Below are 20,367 nucleotides of genomic sequence, written 5' to 3'. Positions count from 1 at the left end.
AGTTCATACGGTTGTGAACAAGGCGCTCGAGAAGCATGGAGGCAAATGGGAGCAGGGAGTTGGGTCTTAAGTTATTCAAACAGGTGGGGTCCAGCAAGCGTTTTTTGAGAATGGGGGTACCCAGTGCATGTTTGAGTGGGGAGGGAAAAGTGCCCATGGAGAGTGAGAGGTTGAAGATGTGGGTTAGAGAGTTTAGGATAGAGCAGGAAGGAGGCTGCAACAGTCGTGACTGGACAGGATCCAGGGGACAGGTGGTGAAGTGGGCCTTGGAAAGGAGTTCGGTAACTTCCTTGGTGGTAACAGGCTCGAAGGAGGAGAGTGTTGAGTTTGGTGTTGGGCCTGGTATGTTGGTTAGAGGAGGAAGCTTGACACTGGAGATCTCATCACGAATTGTGTCGATCTTCTTGAAGTGACTGGCAATCTCCCATTCAGTAAGTAAGTTGGTGGATGGAGGCAGTGGTGGGTGGAGTAAGGAATTAAGGGTAGAGAAGAGTTGGCGAGGATTGGATGAGAGGGTCTTGATGAGAGTGTTATAGTAGGTTTGCATAGCAGCGTGGAGGCTGGAGTTGTATTTGAGAAGAGTGGATTTGTAAAGGGTAAAGTCTTTCAGGGATTTAGTTTTACGCCATGCTCGCTCAAGAGTGCAACTGTGTCTCTTGAGACTTCTGGTGTCATCTTTTTGTGTTCTGTGTGTAGAAAGAGGAGCAAGAACGTCCAGGGAGGATGATAGATAGTTGTAGGCAGATGTGGCCAGCTCTGGGCAGGACAGGGGTGCAATTTCATCATAGAGGCGCTCAGTAGCAGAGTGAAGAAGGTCAGGGCTGAGGTGATGGAGGTTTCTACAGGTGACGGTTTGCTGGTTGGAGGCATGGGAGGTAGGAGGCAGGGAAAGTGTGAAGCTGATAAAGTTGTGATCAGAGAGAGGAAAAGGGGTGTTAGAGAGGTTACAGGGAGTGCATAGGTGGGTGAATACAAGGTCAAGGGTGTTGCCATTGGAGTGGGTGGTGGATTGTGACCATTGTGTTAGGTTAAAATAGGAAGTTAGGTTGAGTAGTTGAGAGGTGGCAGGGGTGTGAACACTGACTGGGATGTTAACCTCCTTGGCGGTATGATTCTTTCCGATTTTTTGTGCTGAAAGCTGTACCATTTTTTTGCATTGAAATATGTCGTTTTTTATGGTAGGCTGTAATTTTTAGGAATAACTCACTGAAATCTGTACGAACAAGAGTCTTTTAAACATTCCGGAAATGATAAAATTTGAAACACGAAATCATAAATTATAATTTAATAAATAATCATAAAAAATAATAATATAATAATAATAAATTTAATTCAATAATATAATCAAACCAAAAACACTGAAATTTGAAATACAGAGGCAAATTTGCACATCGCTGAGCAAAGTCGCAAAATTGTTTTCAGTGTCTGATGACGAATTTCCCCATGAATCATTATCACTCAATTCTGCAAGTGGTTCTGATTTACTATCGCTGTTCTAAAACCGCTTTTGACGTAAAGGGACGCTTTTTGGATGCCATGGACTTTTCTAAGTTTCCAGGCAGAAAGAACATTCAAAATGCAGGCAGGGGACAGGACAAAGCAGTAGGGACAAAATATATGTGAAATGCATTGAAACAGCAATGACAGCAAAAATGACATTTTTTTAAAATTTGAAATTTCCCACCGGTTCCGGCGCCCGTACGTCCCGACGTCACAGGGACCGGAACACAGAAGCCGGATGCCGGCATCGGCCAGAGGAGATGGCCGGGGACGCTGCAGGGGACACATCGCGGGAACGAAGGACAAGGTAAGTGCTGCAGGGACCCCCAGAGCAACACCGCAGGGTAAGCCCAAGTGTAGCTCGGGGTTACCACTTTTGGTATAGAAATTTTACCCCGAGCTACACTCGGGAAAACTGCTAAGGAGGTTAAAGTCGCCGAGGATGATGGCAGGCACCTCAGAGGAGAGAAAGTACGGTAGCCATCCTGAAAAGTCATCAAGAAAGTGTGAAACTGGGCCCGGGGCCTGTAGATGACTGCGATCTTTAGACAAACAGGAGAAAAGAGCCGAATACAGTGCACTTCAAAAGAGCTGAGGTACAGAGACGGAGGGGCAGGAAGAACCTGGAACGTGCTTTGTGGGGACAGAAGAAGTCCGACTCCGCCCCTTTCCGTCTACTGGGTCTGGGCGACTGAATCCAAAGGAGGCCGCCATGGGAGAGTGCAGCTGAGGAGTCGGAATCCTGGAGCCAAGTTTTAGTAATAGCAAGAACGTTGAGGGAGTGGGAGAGGAAGAAGTCATTGATAGAGAGTTTGTTAGAGGCTGAGCGGGCATTCCAGAGGGCACATAGGAGGGAGGGGTTGGCACGTAGAAGTAGGGGAATTGAGATGAGAGTGTGAGGGTTGTGGCTGCGGCCAGAGAGGGGAGGCTGCTGCTTCTGTGGGTTGGGGTTTGATGGTGGAGAGCCAGGGTTTGGGGCAATGTCTCCAGAAGTTAGTAGTAATAGGAGGGTGAGGGAGGTAAGGTGGGAGCAAGATTCATATGAGGGCAAATGCCGCAGTGCTTTTGTAGTGATGACATTATGTGGACCAAGAGAGAGCAGGAGATAAGTGCAGTGATATTGAAAGAGTAGAAGTGAGGGTGATATGTACAGGTTGTGTGGTGGGGAAGAGGGGTAAAGAAGAGAGAGTTTGAGAAGAGAGGGCATTATAGCAACAAAGAGAGTTAGCAAGAGCATGCTGGAGAGAGGAAAAATAACAAAGGAAGGCCTATGGAAAGAGGTAAGAGAGGGAAGAGCACATGCAATCTACTTGATCTGGGGCAATAATGTTTGTACTTGCCTTAGTCAAAGTGCCGTGTTTAAAGTGCCATGTACTTAGCGCCGTAATGCGTACTTTGTGCAAGGAATGCCAACAGGTCCCCTCGCCAGCCATCCCATGGACTGTACTGAATTTTCTTGGATGGCCAGGGGGGGGGGAGAGGTTAGGCAATTGTTCAGATGCCTTTTCTGTCCATTTGCTGCCAGCCTTTGCCAACAATATCCTACATAGATTTTAGTAAATTAATTTTGGTCATGTGCATGAGCCCTTAGCTGTCTGTGCATGGCTGTTTAACAGACAAGGCAACTGAATGATCGGACAGGGAGTAACTGTTATTTGCAATTTTCTAAACAGGTGCAAAGTTAGAATTTATAATGCAAAACAGTTCAGGATGGCAAAAATATGCATAGACTGCAGAATAATGAAAAACAGGCTGATGATGGCACAGACCAGACATATAATGCCAAGCCACATAGTTAGTCTTGCTGAAAAAAGACAAAAGTCCATCCAGTTCAACCATTAAAAGTCTTATTATAAAAGCTGCACAGACATGGACTCTTCCCAGCAATGTCTGTACCATGTAGCTGTATAGCATAGTCTCTTCAAGACTGTAAACCAATGGATAATTTGACTGAGAATATTAGCTTTGGTAAAACAAATCAGAAGACAAACAACTGCTTGTAGTCTCAATCAGGGATGCATGTGAAAGGTAGGATATGTTTTGGTTTTACCGCTACCAGGTTTGTGACAAATTCCCAGGGTTGGCGAAGTTTGTGAATTGCAAACTTTTTGCCAAAAAGTTTGAAGATTTGCCGTCATAAATAAAGCAACCTCTAATGCAGTGCATATCCTTGTGCTTGGTCAGATGAGTTACAAATATCAATAATTTGAAGGAATTGATCACCAAACCCTCTTTGTATAGAAGAATGGGCTGATAGCAGTCATTTTGTCAGTGTGTGTTAGGAAGAGCTGACAATATTATATAGTTAGGGATACTGTGTATATTTTTATTTAAAGTAGTTGTAAAAGCAGGTTTTTTACCTTCATGCTTGAAGCTAAAAAATGTCCCTCTGGTGCTTCCCCCACAGCCCCCCCTTTCCCCCTCCTTATACTTATCTTATACTTATCTCAGCCTCCGCTCAATCCAACAATGTACACAAGAGCCTTGGCTGTCTCGGAACTCCCTCTCCTCATTGGCTCACAGCCAGTGAAAAGAGAGCGGGGGTAGGGCCGAGACAAGGCTCTAGAGTGAGCATGCACCAGTGCCCCCATAGCAAGTGTCTTGCTGTTGGGGGCACTGGTCAAGGGGGGCGGAGACTGGAGCGCCGGTGAAGGACCCGACAAGAAGAGGATCGCGGTGGCTCTGTGCAGGTGCAAGTATGACATGTCTGTTATTTTTTTTTTTTTTTAAAGATGAGCCTTTAATACCACTTTTAAATCTAGTATTGAAAAATGTTCTAAATGGCCACGCCTGGCTTGCAATGCCTTTTGTTTGACAATTGCTTGCTTAATAGCACTACAAGTGACCAGAACTGAATAATAAGATTTGCCCTCAGTCTTCAGTGGGGTTCACTGCAAAGTTTACGAATCTCAAACTTCAAGCAAATGTAATTTACGATGGGTGTTATTTTTAGCAATGAGAGCTATTAAGTGACAATAATATCAGTAATAATAAAAAATCGGAAAAAAAAAAAGAAAACAGACTTTACTGGTACAAGGGATGACACAGTAATTATAAAATCTTCCAATACAATTTTATGGAAACCTTAAAATAGGTTTAAAAAGGGGGAACAAAACACCACATCATTAAATACACATCTGTCAGAATTCCTTTATACCAAAATGCATGATAGGCATGTTTACAAAAAAAAGATCCACGAGGCCAATGCGTTTCGCATATGAGGTTTCTTCAGGACCCTATCTTGTGATCCAATGAGAGAATGACCTAGCACTTCAGAGCAACAGGTGGGGATAGTATCAGATTTTGGCCAAGGGCCAGGCTGCCGGTGTAGGACTAGATGTATATGGAGGATAGGGCAATGTCACCTCAGGACCCAAATCATCTTAATACTAACACTGGAGAGTTGTCCAAGGAAAGGCTCTCATTAATAAAAGCCAGGTATTCTACAGGCGTGCCATATACTTTAACCCACAGTCCTGTCCCCCAGTGCTGTATGAGAGCTAAGCTGGTCTTAACAAAAGCAGATTACAAGATAAGTGTAGGGAAAATATACACCCCAATCAGTCCGTAAGAGAACAACGCAGGATTTACTGGAAGAACAACTCCTTCATTGTGGTGCCCATGTAGAGGGGTAAACTCCACAGAATATTGGTGATTCTGGCTGCCAGTTCCACATACAGTCTCTAATATACAGTTGTGTTCAAAATAATAGCAGTCAGACATCACTAACCTGATCAATCACTGTTTTTGGTAGAAATGATATTTCTACATGGTAAATAATTTACTAGCAGGTGTAGTAGAGTAATAGAAATCCAACAGACCCAACAGTCATGACATGCATGCTGCTGATTCTGTGTAATTGAATCACTTATTGAAAGGGGCATGTTCAAAATAATAGCAGTGTGGAGTTCTATTAGTGAGGTCATTCATTCTTTGAAAAACAGGTGGCAATTATTGCCCTTATTTAAGGAAGGAAGGCAGCAAATGTTGTACATGCTGGTTACAGTGCATTTCTCTCTGAAATTCTGAGGAAAATGGGTCGATCCAGACATTGCTCAGAAGAACAGAGTACCTTGATTAAAAAGTTGATTGGAGAGGCGAAACCATATAAAGAAGTGCAGAAAATGATAGGCTGCTCAGCTAAAATGATCGCAAATGCTTTAAAATGGCAACCAAAACCTGAAAGACGTGGAAGAAAGCGAAAAACTACCATTCAAATGGATAGAAGAATAGCCAAAATGGCAAGGACTCATGGATCAGTTTGAATACATCAGAATACTTGAAGAGGTCATGCTGCCTTATGCTGAAGAGGAAATGCCCTTGAAATGGGTGTTCCAACAAGACAACGACCCCAAGCACACCAGTAAACGTCTTGGTTCCAGACCAACAAGACTGACGTTATGGAGTGGCCAGCCCAATCCCCGGATCTTAATCCAATAGAAAACTTGTGGGGTGACATCAAAAATGCAGTTTCTGCGGCAAAACCAAGAAAGAGAAGAACTGTGGAATGTAGTCCAATCATCCTGGGCTGGAATACCTGTTCACAGGTGCCAGAAGTCGGTTGACTCCATGCAACACAGATGTACAGCAGTTCTCAGAAACAGTGCTTATACAACTAAATATTCATTAAGTGATTCAAAGGAAAGCAAAATCTTCAAACATTTTTCAGTTTATATAGTGAATGTTTGAGTTTGTAAAGAAGAATACAAACACTGCTATTTTTTTGAACAGTCTAATATTCACTTTTCTTCAATTTTTTTAGAGGAACAACACAAATTTGAATATTTTTCTTCATGTTTTGATTTGGAATAGAATGTGTAGTGTTCCCAATGCATTTGTGTGTATGGAAATAAAAGCTATTAGAAGGATTTTGAGCTTTATTCACTTTTTTCAACACACTGCTATTATTTTGAACACAACTGTACATTCACAGCGTTTGAGTCATCCCTTAAACAAGCAAAGTCCGCTTTTATTTTTTGGGGTTTTTTTTGTTTTTTTGTGTACAATATTAGGATGTGCTACATAATATAGTAGCACATTTTTATAATGCTAAAAATAACAGTCAGATATCTAAAACAATGATTGTAATGTCAAGATGTGCCCTAAGCTGGCCATACATGGATCGAAATTCGGTCTATCGATCAACTTGCATATGACCATCCTGTTGGGTTTTTTCCAAATGATCAGTGCCGCCGGCCATAGTCAGCTGTGCTGATGCTTGTGCTAGCAGGGAGTCTTCCCTGCTGGCAGAATACAATAATTGGTGTTGCCGGCTATAGCTCAGCGGGAATGATTGCCCCATCCACATCAAATGTGTGGATAGGAAAACTGAGTAAAACTGGGAAAATGTAATTATGTATGGTCTGCCTTTAGTGAATTGAGCATATAGCTTGTAGATGTAATCTCATCGTACTGCTAGAGCATGCTGCAAGAGCTCCATTTTATGTGCACGTTGCTAATCTGTGTTCCTCGTAAAACCTTCAGTGAGAGTTATTTTCAGCTCACAGTTCCTCGTTCCTTAGCTAACCAGAATTTACAACTCCAATGCTCTGCAGAGTCTGCAGTGAGTTGTTACAGGGAATATCAAAAAGATGATAGCGGATAAAAACAAAAAAAACACTCCAGGCAGATCTTACTTCTCAGACCTATCCCCTGTCACCAGATGCTGGTCTGGTTGGTCTTGCTGGCCTGGCTTGTCTGGCAGATAAATATCAAGAATATGAAGCATGCCCTGTATAGATGGACTGTGGAAAACATAGTTTGTGCATAGTTTAGTACATAGCAATGTAAGCCTAATGTTGCAATACAGTGTATTTTGTACAGCTACATCAGTATCAGTATTCAGTAGATATATTTTCTTCAACCAGTAGATGTCAGTGTTTATAAGTTTGTAGCTGCATCTATGGTTGTACTCCATGTCTTTTTCTCTATAATAAAGTTCCTGTTTCCTGTTTACAGTGCTGCAGAACAGCACAGGTGGACTCTCTGTTCTGTAGGGCTGTATACAGAATTTCTAACAGTCTATGGGCCCAGACGACCAGTCATAGTCAGTTACAGCAAATGAGTGCAACATACAGCATCAGAAAGAAAACCGCAACAGAATAAAGGAAAATGGCCAGTAACACAGCTGCAACAAAGCATTCATTTGCAAATCTGAAAAAACAGAACCACCAGTTTTGGAAATTCAAGATGAAAATGCTGCTAATAAAAGAAGGTACATGAAAATGTATAAATAAAGTCAGGCCAGAACACCCTTCAGATGAGTGGATAGAGAAAGATCAGCAAGCTCAGAGCACAATCTCCCTTAGCAGAGAAGATGATCAAATCACACATATATGTAAGTGTGAAACTGCTAAAGTAATGTGGGAAGGATTCCAAAAGGTGCATGAAAGAGCTAATCCCAGCAATAAACTGTATGTTATTAGAAAGCTATACCAAACTAAGCTGATAAGGATATGCAGGATTACATAAGGCACGCCTTGGAAATGGTTCAATGCCTGAGAGGTACAGGACAAGAAATAAAAGATTTTCCTGTCACTGCACTGTTATTTAGTGGTTTACCAGAAAGTTATGAAACGCTTGTCACAGCACATGATGCACGTTCTTAGATGACCTGACATTAATATATGTTAAGGGCAAGCTTATGAATGAATATAAGTGTAAAACAGAAAGCATTAAGAGTGATGGTGCCTCTGCCACAGAGTCTGCTTTAAAGACAATGGTGGTTGATACTGCCAAGGAGAAAAAATATTCAAACTGCATTCATACATGGCACAGATAACGTGGGCACAGAAGTCCTGGCATAATGAAGAAATTAACCAAGAATGACTATGCAAGTTGAAAAAAATTAGTCCATTTGATCAAACAATGAAATGCACCAGCTGTATAAAAGTAAAATGACAGTGAAAATGAGTAACAGCAGAACTAAAAAAAAATCTCTGGACTTAATCCATTCAGATCACTTGTGATCCAATGGAAAAATTGATTCTTTTATCACTTTTATAATTGATTACTCCAGGTATACTACACTATATCTGTTACACAATAAAAGTGAAGTACCAAAGAAACTTGAACAGTATTTGGCAAGTCATATTTCAAACTACTGTACCATACAACCCAGAACAATACGGGGTTGCAGAAAAGTAAGCCTTTCTCCATGTGAGAGTGGAAGAACCATGCTGTTTGATGCAAATCAACTTCCATGAAAATCAACTGAGAAAACTCCATATGAACTGTGCAATGGAAAGACCCCGAATTTGAACCATCTAAAATGTTTTGACTCCAGGTTTATCCTCTTTAGCTCTTGTATCCTGAGTATACTACAATTTTAGCTGTTTCTTGTTCTTGGTCCCTGCCCAGAAATGTATGGATACTACAACACCAGAATTATATGACACTGATATTAGTAGAGAGACTTGAAATGTTGTGGACATAATCTTGGCACCTTACCCTTGGGCATGATATGATGTGGGTAACTAAACTGTATTTCATTGTCAAAACTATGTGTATATTTTGCCTCAGTATAGGAATAAGCAAATTAAAGCAGAGCTGCACCCAAAAGGGGAAGTTCCGCTTTAAAGACTGGTTCGCCGCTCCCCATTAAGGACTGGCATCTTTTGGGAGCATGGGGGGAGCGGGTGCCCAAAATTGACAGGTACCCACTCCCACTTCCGGGTCACAGTTTGGAGACCACTGGCCTAGGCGATAGGTCTATATACAGAATGTCTAACACTTAAAAAGCATGAGAACCATATCCTGTACCGTTTAACCTCCTTGGCGGTATTCCCGAGTGTAGCTCGGGGTAACATTTCAGTACCACAAACGGTAACCCCGAGCTACACTCGGGAATACCATGCGGCACTGCTCCGGCATTTGTTCTTCACTTACCTTACCCTGCCCTCCCACGATGTGTCCCCTGCAGCGTCCCCGGCCATCTCCTCCGGCCGATGCCGGCATCCGGCTTCTGTGTCCTGTCCCTGTGACGTCGGGACGTACGGGCGCCGCTGGGGGCGGGAAATTTAAAAATTTTAAAAAATGTCTTTTTTTTTTTTACATTTTACATAGTAAAACATTGCTGTCTCAACCAATTTCACATACATCTTGTCCCTAATGCTTTGTCCTGTGCCCTGCCTGCATTTTGTCTGTTCTTTCTGCCTGGAAACTGAGAAATGTCCATGGCGTCCAAAAAGTGTGCCTATAGGTCAAAAGCGGTTTAGATCAGCTAGAACAGCGATAGTAAATCAGAACCACTTGCAGAATTGAGTGATAATGATTCGTGGGGGAAATTCGTCATCAGACACTGAAAACGATTCTGCGACTTTGCTCAGCAATGTGCTAACTTGGCGCTCTATTTCACATTTCAGTGTTTTTGGTTTGATTATATTATTGAATTAAATGTATTATTATTATATTATTATTTTTTATAATTATTTATTAAATTATAATTTATGATTACGTGTTTCAAGTTTTATCATACCCGGGATGATTACTAGACTCTTGTTCGGACAGATTTCAGTAAGTTATTCCTAAAAATTACAGGCCTACAATAAAAAAACTACATATTTCCATGCAAAAAAATGGTACCGCTTTCAGCACCAAAAATCGGAAAGAATCATACCGCCAAGGAGGTTAATATCCTAAAACTAATTATCCCTGCCAAATAAGCTACAATTCAAGTAATTGTTAGCCTTATTGACACCATCCAGCTCAACAAAAATCAGTTTAAAAATTGTCTATGCCAGGTAGAAAATTATCATCTGAACTGCGACTGCATCCTATCAGATGCACTCACTGCATGGGTACTCAGACAGCAACTGGTGCTGTGGCAGCACAGATTTCTCTATCTGTGCAGTTTAGTGTGGATGGAGGAATCTGCTGAAAATGAGACATATGGCTGGTCTGATAAAGAAGTTTTCCACAATCCAGTTGCACAGTGAACTCTGCAAATTCTTGCAAGTAGTTTTTTTTATCTTTCTCATCCTATTCCTTGTCTTTTATTTTCTCTGAAACGATATGGAACTTATTATTATATATGTTGATTTGACTGAGACAGCATTGACAGTTTTTTTTTTGTTTGCAGCATTCACAGCTAGTGTTCTCCCCAGAGTGCTTTCTTTGTACACACTGTAGGGCCATTTTTTGAGGAAGGAAATTAACCAAGTAATATATCTGGATTATGGGAAGAAGCAATATATTTTTAATTATGGGAGGAAAAGAAGAGCACCTTGATGAAACACATGCAAATACAGGGAGAACATGCAAACTCCATGCAAATGTTCTCTCTATACTGGTTCTGTGTTAGGGGCTTAGAAATTATTCAAGGCAAATCCGTGGCTTGACAGTCAGGCAAGTGACAATGGTCAGCACTGACACCCTAGGCATTTCCCTCAAGAAAGGTGTCTTTTATGCTTTACTTGCCACAATCAGCACTAAATGGTATTTGCAGTTGCTGTAGCTGGGATAGGCAGGGGCAGTAAGGGGGATAGTGCAGCAGATAGGGAAAAAAAAGAAGTACAGAGCTTGGATGCAAGGAGGTGTGTTTGCGGTTGCTGTTCCTAGGGTAGGTTGGGATAGGCAGGGGAACTCATAGGTATTGCAGCTAAGAAATGAGGGGTAAATAACATGTACTCAAGGAGGAGGAGAAGTAAAAAACATCTAAACCACAAATCAAAAATATTGCAGCGTACTAGTTTTAGTTTTTTTTTCTTTTTTAAGCTTCTTTCACTTTGTTTTCGCCTGGTAATTTTATAGTTAACATACAAATTGTCCCTGGGTGGCTACATCACTTCTCCATGTATCTATGGAGGGAGCCATGGTTGTCATCCTAGGCTGTTCTTATGATATAGACTACAAACATGTCCATATCCCTTCATCTCTATTGTATGGGGGCAGGGTTATTTGCACATTACACAAGTTAGCTAAGATGGAAGATATTTTTCTGTGCAGCTTACAGAAAATTACATGGACACTCCATTTCTGGCAAGAACGGCTGGCAGCTTCTGTATTTGCTGAAAATGTTCTTAGCTTGAAAAAAAGATAGAAACCTAAGGCTGACCATGCATGGATTGATTTTTTTTTCCAATTAACAAAGGGTCTGATCAAAGAAAAATGAAGAGATTCCCTCATCCACACAAGGACGGGGGGGACTCCTCTGCTTCCAAAATACACTGATCAGCATTGGAGCCACCAATCGAATGGAGATTTTCCAACATCCGCGCTGAGCCAGACAAATTCCATCCATCTATGGCCAGCTTAAGCGGTACTAAACCAAAGCCAAAAATGTAATATATTGCAGCTCACCAATTATTAGATTTGGTGGCTGCATTAGTTTTCTTTTTAAGGCTTTTTTTTTCTTTGTTTTCACCCAACTGAGTATCTTGCCAGTAACACAGCTCTGGCATTTTTTCCCTCTGGGATAAAGGTTTTACATAAATCAGTAAAAGCTGATCATTGTAAGCACCCCTGTCAGTGTTAAATGGTTTGTCTCATCCCTGTAGCTGCTACATCTGCAGGAGAACATGTTCTTTTGAAAAAAACAACAGCTTTACTGGCCAGATTACCAGGTGAAAATAAAGAAAGCCTAAGAAAAACAATGCAGTAATCACATCTAAGAATTGGTAAGATGCAGTGTATTCAATTTTTGCTTTTGGGTTTAATACTGTTTTCAAGTGGTTGTAAACCCTTACATATATTTAGTGAAGTGACTGGCCTCAGGTGATACACAGAGTTGAAACAAATCCTCCTACATGGGTTGTACCTGTTTATCTATAGCCATCTTTCCCCTACATCCATTCCACATGCTGAATTTACACAGGATCTCGCAGCCCCAAAAAGCAGGGGGAAGAGACCTAAAGTTACATCAGTCAAGAGAGCTCTGAGAGCTGATTGGAGGGAAGAGCACACAGGAACACAGCTGAGACTGTCAATCACAGGCTATGCCCTCCCCTGTTATCATTTTTCTCTTGGTGTCAGAAGTGTCTAAGGCTTATAGCAGACAAACAGGGAAGCGGACAGAACATATACCTAGTGTTCTGGATAGAGACAAGTACACACTATAGAAGGATATGCTTTGTTCATATTTTGTCTGAGGTTTACAACCACTTTAAAGCAGAGTTCCAGCTGAAAAAAATAAATAAATGAAAGCAAAAACTGTAGCTGCTGATTTTTAAAATACAGACACTAACCTAACTCTCGGTCCAGCGGTGTCCTCACCACTGCTGGCTTCACCGGCTGTCTTCTCTCTCCGGCGCCGGCATCTTCAGTATGGGCGTCCGGCTGTGACAGCTTGTGACTTCACAGCCGGGTGCCCACTGCGCATGCGTGAGAAGCGCTGCGCTTTGTGAATGGTCCCATAGTCTTCTGGGACCTGTCATGTGTCCCAGAAGGCTATGGGGAGGGAGGGGGGAGGACAACGTCCGCTTCCAATCACCTAAGCGATTGCAGCAGAAGTGGTACTTCTAAAATGCAGGTACCCGCTCCCCAAAGGTGTCAATCCTAAATGGGGAGCGGGGGTCAAAGGCTTAAAGCAGTACTTCCCCTTTTGGATGGAGCTTCACTTTAAGGCAACTTGTTTATCTAAGAACTATACACTACAATATATTGAATTTTTGTTCTTAGGTCTAGTTACCCTTCAGGGGAAGGGAGAAATGTGTGGACAGATAGGAGTGGGAGAAGAGAGCATGGGTTTCCCTAACAGAGCTCCGCACAAGGCTGTACTTTGTAGATAGCAGGGCAGTGGGAGAGGCAGAGGAATTGGTGTCTGGAACCAGAGGCAGAAGTGCAGCATTCTCTGTAGATTCCTGGATCAGGTTAGCACACATGTCAGAGGGCTGCAAAACTAAATAAAGCAACATTAGCATATGTAAGCTGTTTGAATGGGGTAAAAAGATGTACAGTATCAAAGGTACCTGGGGCTGTGCTTTAAATTAAGCAATTTTTACAATAATAAATAAATATTAGCCATAATAGTAAAATTAAATATAAAACCCCTTATTCCTCAATATAATCAGTGACCCGTACGGAGGTTAGGTTTGTGCTGTCTGGCCATTAATCTAGCTGGCTTCACTATCATTTAAAGTCACCATTATTTCCCATTTGCTGGTGTCTTCCTGGAAGGTTGCAATTTTACTGAGTGAAGTCATCTTGTTATAAACTCATTTCATTAGAGTAGATACTGTGCTTGTTTAGAAACATTGGATCAGACAGTGCGATAAATCAATGTGACTTCCCCAGGAGAAGTCTGGTATCTTGTTAGTTAGTCAGTTGAGGATATGCATCCCACACTTGTCTTAATAAAATAGTTAGAATCTGGTTTGTATGCAGATATATTACATTGCAGGCCACATGAGGGTTATAATTCCAGCCACTTGCACAAGATAAAACATTGCTAGTTAGTGCCTGGACTGAATTAAAGCTGAACTCCAGAACAGGCAAAAATGCAACTCTAGTAGTCTTTATTATTTTCAAATCTCCAATCCCGTTATTCCCCCCCCCCCCCCACCCTGTTTCTACTCGCCCTCTCCAGTGCTGTCCCCTATTTCATGCTTAGTCCAGCACTGACAGTCCACTCCAAGCAGAACAACATTCATGTCCTTATGCCAATTGCTTTGAGCCCAACCTGTTGTTATATCCCACAAACCGTGATACACTGAAGAAAATGATAGAATTGTTTTTTTTTAATTTTGCCCATTGTAATATTGGAAGGTTTCGCTGGGACGTAGGACACCAAAATGTTTGTCACAATGCAGTCTTTATCATGATTTTAACAGGCTTGTCTTCAGCTGCATGAAAATATACATAGACTTTGGTTTTTTTTTACTAAAATTGAAGAGTGCAAAATCTGGTGCTACTCTTAATAGTAACCAATCAGCTTCCAGGTTTTATTGCCAAAACGTAATTTAACAAGCTGAAATGAAAAGCTGATTGGCTACCATGTACAGCTGCACCAGATTCTGAGTGCACAAGTTTCAGTAAATACACCCCTGTGCTTCCTATGGTAGCACAATAAAGTCCTGAACACAAAAAATACTTGCTTATTGCAGCTGCATATCATCCATAGAGCAAACAAAGGTCTAGAGTCCTAGCAGTATTAGCAGTAGGAGCAGCCATCTAACCCAGCCATGCAGGGAATGACCCTCCGTCTGCCCATACTACAGCCAGGGTAGCCTACACATGACTCCCTCATCCTATTTCCTTTCACCTTCCCCTCTCATTAGGGTACAACTTTAGCACAACCTTTTTTTTTCTTGGATAGCGTGGATAGGGATTAGAACTCCTGTCAGGTTTTTGTTGCTCTGTTAAGGAGATTCATTCTCACTTTTTGTCCTGGTAACCATTATCACCAAGAGTGAAAGTGAAATGCCAAATTATGACTTGCCACCAGAACAGGATCAGAGGTGAAATATTCCAGTGGGGACACTAGTTCTGGTGATCACTGAAATTCACTCTGGAGGGATTTCCTTTCATTACCTGAAGGGTCTATGAGACAGAAAGTGAAGGGATTTCTCCCCAATGGGACAGACACAGATGGCAAAAAAATGCCAGGTGTTACAGCCCTCACTTATGCTATCCAAAATAAAAAAAAATGGCTTTAGTTATACTTTATCCTTGTACTGGCTCTTAAAGGACCCACTTTCAAAAAATTGGGGGATACACAGTATACCTTACATTCAGGCTATATTCCTTGTATATCCCTTTGACCATTGCACCAAATATACACTTTAAAGGGAACCTTCACTACCAATTAAGGCATCACATCATTCTAATGCTCTCCCCTCATTATTATGCATTTAGAATAGTTTTTTGAGTAGAAAATACCTTTTTTCAGCAGCAACTTGTTCCCTTTTCTTAATTCCTCACCTAGGTGAGGATGGCATAGCCCTTGGTTCATCTCCACACCCAAGTGCAACCTCCTGGGATACATGTCACAAATCCCAGGAGGCTTCAGGACAGTCTCTCACCGTGGACACATCTCACGAGTAGTTACGAGTAGGTCAAAGCCAGCTCCTAAATTCAAGGTGGATGCACCAGAACAAAAAGAGCTATGAAGACGTTTTGTTCTAGGAAGACAGTGCTGGACTTCTTGAACTGTAAAGATGTACTGCTGAGTATTACTTTTTCATAGTCGGGTAAAGTTCCTCTTAACACATCAACTGTAGAGATTTTTAATTATCCAAGGATTTACCAATTACATGTTCTCATTTCTAATTGTATTCTCTATGCAGTAAAGTAATGTTTGGTGGTAATATCTCATAAATTAACAGTTTAATTAGTGATAATCTAAGTAAATTAAATGAATTAAGAGATGAGCTGGCCACATTTTAATTACAGAAAAAAAATGGTGTACATCACAATTACTTATGAGACTTGGTTTTAAATATCTACTTGAGTTAGTAATTTCCCAAAGTATTCATATCTGTAAAACGTCTTCTGCATAAAGCACATGCATGTTAAATGTAGTGCTCATTTAAAGCAATCATATTACACTTGGGAAAGCACTTAAAGGGATCATGTAATACATGAAGCATAATCACATGTTATTGACTCAGAGGAGATTTAAACTAGTTTTTTACCTTACGTTTTTAAAATTTATTCTGCAGTTCCAGAATAGTCAACAGTTAAATGTTTTTGTCGTTTTGCTCCTTCCGTTTAAATCTTCATATTTAGCAGAATTTCACATGGAATCAGGAGATATGGAAATTGCTGTTAATGATCCAAAATTATTGCACACATTTAACCTTTGTATTACATTGTAGCATTAATCTAGGCATTGAAAGATGAATGAAATACATTGTAAAGCAACCATTAAAAATGCATGGCAATTGCCTCAATAGCAGCTGAAATAATATACTTGAAATATTATTCATATAAACAGTCCATCGTTTTTCTCAGCCCTTCCCATGCTTAGAGGAATGGCTCTCTAATGTTTGGCCACACAGCAGATTTTAGGCAATTTCAACCAGCTTCTGCCAGCTTAATGTCTGCAAAATTGATCAACATAAACTTCCCACAGACACTTTCCATTTTATTATGGTATCAAGAACAGAAACGTTTTGTGGTAGGTTCAGCCTTTTAGTCCTTTTGCAATCAAAAGCAGGTTAAAACTTGTTGATTGCCTGAGTACTGCTTTGGGTGGGACCTCCATAAGTCTTTAAAAAGCATACACCAACCATGTTGTTTCAACTGGTGAAAGCCATTGAAATAAATGCATGGTACTGTCTGAACTATAGATAAAACATTCAGATTGACGTGGCACAATGTGATTCCTGATGTGTGTAACGTATAAAATTCAGAATACTAACCACAGCTTACAAAGCCATCCACAACACTGCCCCTAGCTACATCACCGACCTCATCCACAGATATCGACCAAATCGCCCACTCCGCTCCTCCCTTGATATCTTCCTCTCTAGCTCCCTCATCGCCTCCTCCCACACTCACCTCCAGGACTTCTCCAGAGCCTCTCCCATCCTCTAGAACTCCCTACCATAGCATGTCCGGTCAACCCCCACCCTGTCTGCCTTTAGGCGATCTTTGAAAACGCACTTCTTCAGGGAAGCCTACCCCACCTAAACCTAAGAACTGTACTTGAATCACCTCCACCAGATCACCCCCGCAGCTATCACCTTTTGTATCATCTCCCCCTTCTTTTAGATTGTAAGCTCCATGAGCAGGGCCCTCACATTCCTTCTGTACTGAAATGTATTGTAATTGTACTGTCTCCCTTATATTGTAAAGCGCTGCGCAAACTGTTGGCGCTATATAAATCCTGTATAATAACAATAATAATGTGTGTGAAAGTTAGGTAGTCCCTGCCACATCTGAAGGAGCTTGCAGACATCTGGCAGGCACCCTCTTTTATCTTCCATGTGAACATTTGAACAGCAAAGACAGCAAGGATTTACAGGTTTGCATTAAAGATATGCAAATATGCAGCTTACTGTATAAAGAGTAGGATCAGTGATCCCAGAAGCTTAAATAATCTGCCCTGATGGCTGGTGGATTCATTATAAAAAAAAATGCAGGGGATCTAGAGAAAACATAGATTGGATGAAGTAGGAAGATCCTTGTGCTGTAGGGGTCCCAAGTTACAAATTTCTCCCCAGCAAGGAGAGCAGTTAGCAGCACAGTAATAACATCAAAAAATGTCACTCCAAATCTGGTAAGACTAGCAGCCAGGGCACAGTACCTTAGATCTCACATTGTAGATGTACAGCTATGAGGCTTTTTGGCACAGGTGTGCTTAAATACAGTAAGTGTGCCAATATTTATAAGGAGGAATTCAAGAGAAAATGTAGGTATTTCAGGCTATTGCTTATGTGCAATCAACATTTCCAGATGTTCCCTATATGACAAATCGTGTAGCTTTTAATATCACATACAGCCTCAGTAGATTTTTATGGGCTGTACTCATTGTCATGGTGGTCACAAGTATCGCTACAGATTTTTGGCTCAGAGACTTATAGGAAACGTGTTGTGAGAAATATGGAATTTGCCACTGCTGACCTTTCTATCTGAAATTGATCTGGGTTTCATGCTAATTTAATGGCTGAAAGTGGAATTCCAGTCAATAGCTAACTAAGACTAAACCTATTCCCACCTCTATTCTAAAGCTATTCTATCTAACCGTGTAAAGAAAAGATCGCTATACTTACCTATTCTAAAGCTGCTCCAGTCCGGTCTCCAGTGATGGCTTCTGTGTGCAGGAGAGAGCCGACAACAGCTGGGAGATGCCTGGAAGATGTCACTCATGGAATTACTATGGGGTATCTGTTGTTGACTGCCTCTCCTGCACACAGAAGCCATCCCTGACAGCTCAGCTTGGGACCGGACCAGAGCGGCTTCAGAATAGGTAAGCATAGCAATCTTTTCTTTACAGGGTTAGATAGAATAGCTTTGGAATGGGGGTGGGAGTAGCTTCAATGTTGGGATCCAGATGCCTAACTGGCAGCTGGTTCCGTTTCTCTGTGTGCCACTGGGGGACTGAGTTAGCTGCTCCCACTCCCTCCACAGCCTGGAGATCCAATGAGCATTGGAAGGGCAGAACAGACAGTCACCCCTCTGCTCAATGAAGACTGAGAACCAAGCAAACAGTGGTCATGTGATCTTTTACGTTCTTTAAAGCGGAGTTCCACTCACCCTGTCAAAAAATAAAAGTCAGCAGCTACAAAAACTGTAGCTGCTGACTTTTAAAAAACAGCCACTTACCTGTCCCTCGTTCCCACAGTGTGTCCCCCACAGCCCGTTTCACCAGCCGTCCTGTATTCCAGGAGGCCGGCATCTTTAGTGTGGGCACCCAACTGTGATAGCTTGCGGCTTCACAGCCGAGTACCCACTGCGCATGTGCGAGTAGCGCTGCGCTTCATGAATGGTCCTGTAGTCTTCTGGGACCTGTAACGTGTCCCAAAAGACTACAGGGAGAGAGGGAGGGAGGACACCTTCTGTTTCCGATCGCTTAGGCGATCGGACCGGAAGTGGGAGCGGGTACCTGTCAAATTCGGATACCCGCTCCCCCCGCCCCCCAAAAGTGCCAATCCTTAATGGGAAGCGGGGGAGCAGTCCTTAAAGCGGAACTTCCCCTTTTAGGTGGAGCTCCGCTTTAATTCCCATACTTCTGTTGTAAGCACTTTCTAAGTCTCTGATTTAGAACACATCTGATTTCGTTAGCTGCCTGTTGTATGCAGAGTTAGATCATTTACACTCAGTTGCAACATTTACAACACTCCTGTTCCAGGTCAGTGCTTCAAAGTATTAAAGTAAGACAGTCAGGCAACTAGGGTTTTAAGAAGAAGGCCAGCAATATCAGCACCCATATGTCTCTCATAACAGAGTCCCTGTCATGATACAGCTAAAAGAAAACATAGGTAAGGATAATATAAGAGGTGTCATGATACAGCCAAAAGAGAGATGGCTGTATCCAGGGGCATATTTACCACAAGGCATTTGCCTAGGGTGGCATTTTTCAGGGGGGCAGCAACATCTTTTAAGGGGGCAGCAGCATTTTTCAGGGAAGCAGCACCCCCCCTTCCCTGAAAGAAGGGATGGAAGAAGGGACACACGCAGTATGAGGACCAGGTGGGATCTGAGAGAGGCTGCGGGCTGCTTGATGGTGTATACAGACCCTGACTCTTGCTCCCGGGGATGACATGAGCTGTGAAGATGAGTGTCTTTTCTCTCACAGGGATAGGGGGGTTGCCAGTGTATGGGGGGAAGGTAGTAGTGGAAGGCTTTCTTGGGTGGGGCTGGGGTGTTGTTGGTCAATATTAGGCTCTCTTCATGGGGAAGGAGGGTGTTGGTCCATGTCAGGGTCTCTCCATGGGGGAGGGGGGGTCGATTTTTATGTTGCCTAGGGCAGCATAAAACCTAAATACACCACTGGCTGTATCATGACATCCCTGTAAGCCAGAATGTACTATTGAGACAGTATGTTTTCTTCCTTCTCCATATACTTGCTACTGGTCTGTGCAGACCCCATATAAAAATCTGCAGATGATGAAAAGATGTCTTGCATACTCGGCTACAGAGAGTCCTGTGAATTCTTTAGCAGCCTGTCTATCCTTTTACCTCCAAGGTTTGCTCCTAAACTGGCCCACAAGTGTTTGAAAGATGTCAGACATGCAAAAAAAAAAAAAATGAAATAAGTAATTAATTATTCTAAATGTTGTGCTTTGATGCTGCCCCTTTTGCCTTGTTGCTCTAGATTAGTGCATTGGCTCCACATCTACAGCAGCAGAGTAAGAGGAGGTAGCTGTAAATATTACCATGAATGAGCCACAATGAAACGCATGTTTACTATGCTTTTCATTTCACAGCCTTGAGGAGCAAATGAATATCCTACATAAATTATTTACAAAACATTTGTTCATAATG

At 41.9% G+C, this 20,367-nt stretch overlaps 1 protein-coding gene across 1 annotated transcript in view; it reads left to right on the top strand.

The window, feature by feature from the left end:
• Positions 1–20,367, top strand: part of SV2C (synaptic vesicle glycoprotein 2C) — a 230,082-nt gene that overhangs the window by 43,526 nt on the left and 166,189 nt on the right. The gene's annotated exons all lie outside the window — the stretch shown is intronic.

This window comes from Staurois parvus, unplaced genomic scaffold (assembly GCF_062004578.1).
Source record: "Staurois parvus isolate SC_StPar_1 unplaced genomic scaffold, SC_StPar_1.0 ptg000656l, whole genome shotgun sequence".
Taxonomy (NCBI): Eukaryota; Metazoa; Chordata; class Amphibia; order Anura; family Ranidae; genus Staurois; species Staurois parvus.
Note: the sequence above shows the minus strand (reverse complement) of the source record. Positions and strands in the feature narration are given on the sequence as shown.